This window comes from Entelurus aequoreus, linkage group LG06 (assembly GCF_033978785.1).
Source record: "Entelurus aequoreus isolate RoL-2023_Sb linkage group LG06, RoL_Eaeq_v1.1, whole genome shotgun sequence".
Taxonomy (NCBI): Eukaryota; Metazoa; Chordata; class Actinopteri; order Syngnathiformes; family Syngnathidae; genus Entelurus; species Entelurus aequoreus.
The window spans coordinates 47,276,304-47,286,293 of record NC_084736.1 but is presented as its reverse complement, the minus strand read 5'-3'; the positions used below and the strand labels follow the sequence as shown (position 1 = coordinate 47,286,293).

Below are 9,990 nucleotides of genomic sequence, written 5' to 3'. Positions count from 1 at the left end.
TGATGCTTGATTAGTGACAGTAGGAATGAGTGCTGTTTAAACGGTGATCTTATAGGGCTAAAGACACAAATGTTTGTTAGGATTTTGCATTTCAACAGTTAAGTTATGATGGATTCAATGCCCTGAAAATATTCTCAGTCAGGTGGGCAGCCTCAAATTCTGGGTCCCTATACACAAGGGCCCTTTATCTCACCCAATACACACACACTTGGTATGTTTACATGCACTAAAAACTAATTTGTACGTGGTTGTGGTTGAAACAAGCTTTTTAAAACAAATGTGAAAATCTTAATTCATTTTTTTGACTTTAAAAGATGGTATTAACATATCCAGACTTGAATAAAATGATGTTTAGGGCCTGGGGCGACTAAGAACATATCGAGGATAAAGTTTCTTAACCACAGGACCGCCAAAACATATCTGTATCGCAGCCGTACTCAGTTGTAATTCACTTTTTCACCACTTGAGGCAGTAATGACAACGTCAAACAAACAGAAGAAGTCTGGACTAAAGTCATAGAGAGGTTTCTTTAGCGCAAAAAATATGACTGAAGTGGTGAAGCTGTATTTTTATTTGCACTTTAATTTAGATTAATATATATTTGATTAACCCTTGATATAACGCAAAGCCTTGATAATAATATTTGTGATTAACACATGCTTTCATATTATTTGACAAGGTTTAATTATTGAATACAATTAAAATCAAGGGTACGATTCCTAATTCAGTGTTCATATTTGAGTCATCTACTAAATGAAAACATATTATAAATATACAAATATATATAATATATATACACACATATATATATATATATATATATATATATATATATATATATATATATATATATATATATATATATATATATATATATATATATATATATATATATATATATATATATATACAGAACAGGCCAAAAGTTTGGACACACCTTCTCATTCAATGTGTTTTCTTTATTTTCATGACTATTTACATTGTAGATTGTCACTGAAGGCATCAAAACTATGAATGAACACATGTGGAGTTATGTACTTAACAAAAAAGGTGAAATAACTGAAAACATGTTTTATATTCTAGTTTCTTCAAAATAGCCACCCTTTGCTCTGATTACTTTTTCGCACACTTTTGGCATTCTCTCGATGAGCTTCAAGAGGTAGTCACCTGAAATGGTTTTCACTTCACAGGTGTGCTTGAAGCTCATCGAGAGAATGCCAAGAGTGTGCAAAGCAGTAATCAGAGCAAAGGGTGACTATTTTGAAGAAAACATGTTTTCAGTTATTTCACCTTTTTTTGTTAAGTACATAACCCCACATGTGTTCATTCATAGTTTTGATGCCTTCAGTGACAATCTACAATGTAAATAGTCATGAAAATAAAGAAAACGCATTGAATGAGAATGTGTGTCCAAACTGTACTGTATATTTATATATATATATATATATATATATATATATATATATATATATATATATATATATATATATATATATATATATATATATATATATATATATATATATATATATATATATATATATATATATATATATATATATATATATATATATATATATATAGATGTATAAAATAATCATCACCTGCCATTATTCACCTAAATATAATAATACAGCCATCCTGTTTTCTTTTACTTCAGAGTGTAAAGTAAATATTATCTTATTCACATAAATTAATAGTAATAATTATGATGATTATATTAATATTAGTACATCTCGTGGGGGTTAAGTTAAGCCTTTCCCAGTCTTTAAAACTTAGTGGCACCTCTTGTTCTAACTTTAATCTAGAGTCCTTGAATGCACTACAGATATGGGCGGCAAGATGCAAAAGTAAAACTTGTACATAACTTTTTCCTTTGCTGCCACAGATAGAATTATTAGATTTTTTAACTTTCTTTTATCTCAGGATCTTTGTTTCAAAACGCTGGTGCTGTGTGTGGATGCTTAAAGATGAGCTTTGATGACGTTATGTTATGTTCAGTGAAGTTCAGGTGGAATGAACCATTTTGCCTTTTTGACATCATTTTTTATGACTTACATATTTCAATGATAGAAAAAAATATCACAACTTTACAAAAACCCAGGGGCCCTTCTGTGTTTGGGGCCTGCAGTACAACATCTCCACTTTCACGCCCTTTGAGGCATGGAATTGTGCAAACATGTCATAACTTTTTAAGCCAAATAAGCACCCATTAGGTTTTTTCTGAGGATCCAACTTTCCTAAAAATATGCCTCTTACACAGTGGTGAATAATGCATGAATCTGAATGACAAAAGTGTGTTTGGTGTGGATCCAAAATAGGATCAGTCAGCCTTGGCACAGGTCTACGTGACTACGCCTGACTGGCGTCTTATTCTTGTTGCTTTACAGGCTTGCAGGTTGAAAGTGACCGTTTTGACCCAAATTTGTAAAGCAGCTCTCTACCTGGCATCTGAAAATATGCAAAAACCCGATTTGCCTGGAAAGAGCACACCGTTTTTTTTCCACATCATTTTCCCGTCACTTCATGTTATTCTTCAGTTCTGCTCGCTGCACACAAATGGGAAACGAGTGGGTTGGTTTCAGTGGAAAGAATTGGCTGCTGCTGCGGTTCCTTTCGGCAACTTCAGTCCATCACTCTATAAAAGACAGCAGGGTATAAACACAATCAGTCCCCTCACATGTTTACTTTGGTCACATGCTCACATATGGACACCCTGTCACACATCATAAAGTCACTCACTCATTTGCACATAGGGAGAAAAAAATTACCTATATCACCATTTATTAGGATCTCAGCAAGCAAAGGAATCATAGTTACAAATAGCAATTAGCACACTAGCCAGCTAGCGTCATATATCAAAATATATGACCCTTAGGTGTATAGCAGGGGTGTCAAACGTTAGGCCCGCGCGATGAAAATATAAAAATAAGCCGAAATTTTTGAATGAAAGAAACTGCTGTTCTAATTGTGTCCACTAGATCAGTGGTTCTCAAATGTGTGTACGCGTACCCCTGGGGGTACTTGAAGGTATGCCAAGGGGTATGTGAGATTTTTTAAATATATTCTAAAAATAGCAACAATTCAAAAATCCTTTATAAATATATTTATTGAATAATACTTCAACAAAATATGAATGTAAGTTCATAAACTGAACATCAAATCAAGTAGGCTATTCCATTCATTACCATAAACCCAGAGTTTCCCCCATGCCATGATGGTTTGACCCTCACTAAAATGTCTGTCAAAAAGAACTGTGAAAAGAAATGCAACAATGCAATATTCAGTGTTGACAGCTAGATTTTTTGTGGACATGTTCCATAAATATTGATGTTAAAGATTTCTTTTTTTGTGAAGAAATGTTTAGAATTAAGTTCATGAATCCAGATGGATCTCTATTACAATCCCCAAAGAGGGCACTTTAAAGGCCTACTGAAACCCACTACTACCGACCACGCAGTCTGATAGTTTATATATCAATGATGAAATCTTAACATTGCAACACATGCCAATACGGCTGGGTTAACTTATAAAGTGCAATTTTAAATTTCCCGCGAAACTTCCGGTTGAAAACGTCTATGTATGATGACGTATGCGCGTGACGTCAATCGTTGAAACGGAAGTATTCGGACACCATTGTATCCAATACAAAAAGCTCTGTTTTCATCGCAAAATTCCACAGTATTCTGGACATCTGTGTTGGTGAATCTTTTGCAATTTGTTTAATGAACAATGAAGAATGCAAACAAGAAAGTTGTAGGTGGGATCGGTGTATTAGCGGCTGGCTGCAGCAACACAACCAGGAGGACTTTGAGATGGATAGCAGACGCGCTATCCGACGCTAGCCGCCGACCGCATCGATGATCGGGTGAAGTCCTTTGTCGCTCCGTCGATCGCTGGAACGCAGGTGAGTACGGGTGTTGATGAGCAGATGAGGGCTGGCTGGCGTAGGTGGATAGCTAATGTTTTTAGCATAGCTCTGTGAGGTCCCATAGCTAAGTTAGCTTCAATGGCGTCGTTAGCAACAGCATTGTTAAGCTTCGCCAGGCTGGAAAGCATTAACCGTGTAGTTACATGTCCCTGGTTTAATAGTATTGTTGATTTTCTGTCTATCCTTCCAGTCAGGGGTTTATTTCTTTTGTTTCTATCTGCAGTTAAGCCCGATGCTATCACGTTAGCTCCGTAGCTAAAGTGCTTCGCCGATGTATTGTCGTGGAGATAAAAGTCACTTTGAATGTCCATTTCGCGTTCTCGACTCTCATTTTCAAGAGGATATAGTATCCGAGGTGGTTTAAAATACAAATCCGTGATCCACAATAGAAAAAGGAGAGAGTGTGGAATCCAATGAACCCTTGTACCTAAGTTACGGTCAGAGCGAAAAAAGATACGTCCTGCACTGCACTCTAGTCCTTCACTCTCACGTTCCTCATCCACAAATCTTTCATCCTCGCAAAAATTAATGGGGTAATCGTCGCTTTCTCGGTCCGAATCGCTCTCGCTGCTGGTGTAAACAATGGGGAAATGTGAGGAGCCCTTCAACCTGTGACGTCACGCTACTTCCGGTACAGGCAAGGCTTTTTTTATCAGCGACCAAAACTTTATCGTCGATGTTCTCTACTAAATCCTTTCAGCAAAAATATGGCAATATCGCGAAATGATCAGGTATGACACATAGAATGGATCTGCTATCCCCGTTTAAATAAAAAAAAAATCATTTCAGTGGCCTTTAAGTTGATGATTACTTCTATGTGTATAAATCTTTATTTATAATTGAATCACTTGTTTATTATTCAACAAGTTTTTAGTTATTTTTATGTCTTTTTTTCCAAATAGTTCAAGAAAGACCACTACAAATGAGCAATATTTTGCACTTTTATACAATTTAATAAATCAGAAACTGATAACATAGTGCTGTATTTTACTTCTTTATCTCTTTTTTTCAACCAAAAATGCTTTGCTCTGATTAGGAGGTACTTGAATTTAAAAAAATGTTCGCAGGGGGTACATCACTGAAAAAAGGTTGAGAACCACTGCACTAGATGTCACAATAGCAATTCTTTGTATCTTTGATGCTACATATGTAAAAAAAATTAAACACATGATGTTAGTGCACCAGTCGAGGAAAATTAGCAAACTACCGTTTTTTCCGCACTATAAGGCGCACCTAAAAAGCTCCAATTTCCTCAAAAGCTGACAGTGCGCCCTATAATCCGGTGCGCCTTATATATGGACCAATATTGAGCCACAACAGGTCTCGCATCTACGGTAACTACGCCGACTTAATTTTCCCCCTTCTACGGCTGCTTACCGTAGAAGAAGAAGTTCTTCTTCTACGGGGGAAAATGAAGTCCCGTAGATGCGAGACCTAAACTTTATGTAAAGACCCAAAAATGGCTCCTATTAAGAGACACGCTTACGACGCAGAGTTTAAACTCAAGGCGATCAGTCACGCAGTAGAACACGAGAATAGAGCAGCAGCGAGAGAATTTAACATTAACAAATCAATGGTGCGGAAGTGGAGGAAGCAACATGATGACCTGCGCCAAGTAAAGAAGACTAAACAGTTTCCGAGGGAACAAAGCGAGATGGCTACAGTTGGAGGACAAACTCGAACAGTGGGTTGTTGAACAGAGAGCAGCAAGTAGAAGTGTCAGTACAATCACTATTTGCCTTTAGCGCAGCTCCATCTAATGGATGCATAACGTAACCCCAGCCTCTACTGTAGCGTCTACTCTATGCACCTTATAATGCGGTGCGCGCCTTATATATGAACAAAGTTTTGAAATAGGCCATTCATTGAAGGTGCGCCTTATAATCCGGTGCGCCTTATAGTGCGGAAAATACGGTACATAAATAACATCCTGTAATTTGATTTTGATATTATTTTTTTATCTTGATTGATTGAAAATGAACACAGATGAATACTGTCACATAATTTATTCAGAAAGTATAAATAACGACAAATAAAGGCCGCAACATGTAAGTGTAAAAAAACCCCCAACACATTAGGAATTGTACATTTTCAGAATGTGCTTGTAATATTTTTAAACAAAGTAAACTATCTGAAGTTGTCTTGATTTGTAAGTTATCGTGTCGTGATTTTACCAGTCCGGCCCACTTGGGAGAAGTTGTCCCCGATCTAAAATGAATTTGACACCGTTGGTGTATCTGTAATATGAGCAAAAAAAAAGAAAATGCTATTATAACACAAAAGTACAGACCTGCAAAATGTGTTAAAAAGTTAGCATGCTCACCATTAAATACAAACAGTCAGCTGGCGTGAAGTAACAAAACATTTGACTGAGCTGTATGTCTGTAACATGCAGAGGTGGGACCAAGTCATTGCTTTGCAAGTCACAAGTAAGTCTCAAGTCTTTGCCCTCAAGTCTCGAGTCAAGTCCCGAGTCAAGACAGGCAAGTCCCGAGTCAAGTCCAAAGTCAAGACTGGAAAGTCTCAAGTCAAGTCCCAAGTCCTGCATTTTGAATTTCGAGTCCTTTCAAGTCCTTTTAACCACAGACTAATATATTTACACAGATTGTGTATGCTTTTAAAACGCTGTATTTATTTATTAAAACAAGTGCATTTGAAATTGCAGGAAAAAAAATAGTGCTGACATTGCACTTCATAATAGCACTATTATCCAGTCATTTTAAACATTTAACTAATTCCTTTACAGAATAAACACATTTGAAAAAACATGTGCAACTGTACTTATTTGCACAAAAGTGTTAACATTGTATTTCCATGGCATATTGCATTGTAACTATTTCCACAGCAGTTTCTATCCTGTTCTTACCTTATCTCATTGATCTCATCTCATACTGTATGTGTGTTGATGTGTGCGTACACATGAAAAACATAACAAATACATGAACAAAACAATGAACAGAGTTGTACTTTTTAGATGTCAGGGCCCTATGCAATATGTACACATATTCTTAAGATAGTATACATTTTACTGACCTTTTTTTGACTATGTTTGTTTTTGTAGGTGGCTAAAATATGCGGTGCTGCTGATCGCCGTCTAACGTTACGTTACTGTGTGTGATACATTGACTAACGTAACGTTAAGTGTAGGTACCTCATGCAGCCCTGCTTAAAAAAAATCACTTGACAAAAAATATGAATAAGGTAGCGAACTGCAGTGGACGCAACATATTGCCGTGTTTGCAATGACGTTATAACCATAGACATCTTATATGTAGACGCAGCATTGGCTGCTTTGACACGAGCAATTTGGCCGCCATCTTGAAGTGGTGATGAGGAGCCGGCGAGCAGCCTAAACTGACAGTTGACAGGTAGAAAACAAAGATGGTGTTCAGCGTTTTCCTACTCAAATGAGCGGACTGTTGAAAATAGGAATCGGGTGATTACTTCTCACAAGTAAGATTTAACATTAATGTACTACTGGTTGTATTTTATGAAAATAATATTACCACAGAGTTGAGAAGGAGCAAAGATCTTCAATATATGTATGTGAAAATCACAAATAAATCTTCTGGGGGAGGATGACCCCCTTACAGGGGTTTGGTTTACAAACTTTCAGCCCCACCTAAAACAAAATTCACCAGCCGCCACTGATTATGATGCATTCTCATTTTAGGCAAAATATAAGACAATACTTTCATAACAGTATAATTGTAACCAGGAATAAGTCTTCAAGTAACAATATTAAAATACTAACATTGTTGGGTAAGACAGAATTTGGTTTTATTCTGAATCCAGTGAAACAGATTGGTGGTTTTAGCTGATATAAAGACTTTCAGGTGTTTATATATGTTTATGTTGAAGTATTTGGCAGACGCTTTTATCCAAAGCGACATACATAAAAAATACATATAAAACAATGACTGTAAACATGATCATTTAAGGGAAGAATGTAATACAAAATATCAATACAAAGTGTCAAGACAGAATAAACTCTCTGTTGCTGCAGCAACAGAGATACAGTCTATAAGATATATAGATATCTAATGTATTCATACATTGTTTATGTAGGATATACGCATATATATATAACCTAATCATATTGTTTCTTCAATTTAAAAATAGATGACCGTTTTGTTCCCCTTTCTCTGGGATTATATCCCCAGTTTTGATCTCGGACGTCTGGTCACTTATAGCGTATAAGAATATTATATTACTGTTAAGCAAACTATGAATAATAAAACACGCCAAAACATGTGTCCTTTATCATAGCTACACATATACAAAAAAAAAAGCGCGTGAAAATCAGTGGTATTCAGTGAGGTAAGATGAATTAAATGCGCTGACAGTTCATTGCTCCTGCCAAATGAATTGCACTGAGTGGAGCGGATCACCACTCCAAGATGGCGGCCCCGCGTCTCGTCTGCGCCTGAAGGCAGTAGCGCTCGATGCTGCGTACCCTTATAAGATGTCTATGGTTATAACGTTAGCAGTGAGTTTACAGCCTCACTGGTTTAACTACACAGCAAATAAAAGTCACGTTACTTAGCCAATAAACGTTAGCTTACATTCAAAATGTACCCTTCTTTGTGCATCTTCAAATGTCGAACGAAGTTGGAAGTTGTTACGTCTCCGTCTATAATATTCGAACTGCATGATTTGCATAGGGCAATTCGTTTTTTGTTGACCAAGTCGTAGTTTTAATACCCGAACGAAATTAACTTTGGCATAAATGTTTCTCACTGGCGTGTTGTTTGACAATTCTTCTTCATTGGTTGTCCTGCAATTTGATTGGATGAGTGCTGTGGGATGAAAACAGCATAGATCTAATTTGATTGGCTGTTGTACTGAGAGCACACACGCTGACAGGAACAACACGCTGATAGACACAGACGAAGAAAAGGAAAAATACGGAGCGGCGCGCTCCCCAAATAACTTTTTAATCTTTGGGTTTTAGAGAAAGTAGCAAGTCATGTCAAGTCAAAAGCCTCAAGTCCAAGTGAAGTCACAAGTCATTGATGTTAAAGTCTAAGTCGAGTTGCAAGTCTCTTTACATTTTGTCAAGTCGAGTCCAAAGTCATCAAATTCATGACTCGAGTCTGACTCGAGTCCAAGTCATGTGACTCGAGTCCACACCTCTGGTAACATGTGCCCAAAATCGAGTGAATGCCATGTTTTGTTTGCCACTTGCCTGTGTATGAAAAGTGCTACATAAATAAAGTTTGATGTCATTTGATATTAACATTAGCATGCTAGCAAGTGCCAACATGTTTGACTCTTAGCATACCTGTAAAATGAGATAAGAAAGCTAGCATTCTAACTTTAATATGCTAACAGTTAACATACGATAACAAAATAACTGACTGATAGGTGTATACCTGCAAAATTAGCTACAAAAATAAAATAGCATTCTAATGTCAACATGATAACATGCTAATATTTAATATATGGGAAATATATAATAGACACATCTTTGACTGAGCTACATATATTAGGTCAAAAGCTAGCATATGAACATTAAACTGCTAGTAAAATAGAGTCATGTGACAAAATATATGACTCTTAAATGTATTCCTGAAGGAGCCAAAACAGCTAACTTTAACATGATAAGAGTTGACATACGGAATTTAACAAAATATTTGACTCAAAGGTGTACCTGCAAAATTAACTACAAAACTAGCATGCTATCAGTTAGCATACATGTATGTAACATTTTTTTACTAAGCAATATATTAGCTCTAAAGCAGGGGTGTTCAAAGTGCGCCCCGGGGGCCATTTGCGGCCCGCAGGTAATTTTTTAACGGCCCCACGGCACATTCTAAAAATATGATGAAAAAAAAATAAAAAACATAAAAAGTGGTATAAAAGAGCAAACAGGTGAAATGTAACAAGAAAATGTTGCATTATTTACTCTAATAACACAAAGCTGCCATGCAGGCTGTTTCTTTCTTGAAAAAATAATAATGAATCAAAATCTATGTCATTATGAATTATTGACCTATTCAAGGCTCCATTTACTTCACAGTAAATATTCCACTTTGAGATATTTTGGGGGGAAAATG

The 9,990-nt window shown here is 36.3% G+C and overlaps 1 protein-coding gene across 1 annotated transcript in view; it reads left to right on the top strand.

The window, feature by feature from the left end:
• The window catches only part of thbs4a (thrombospondin 4a), a 48,415-nt gene that overhangs the window by 312 nt on the left and 38,113 nt on the right, over positions 1-9,990 (top strand). The window lies entirely within an intron of this gene.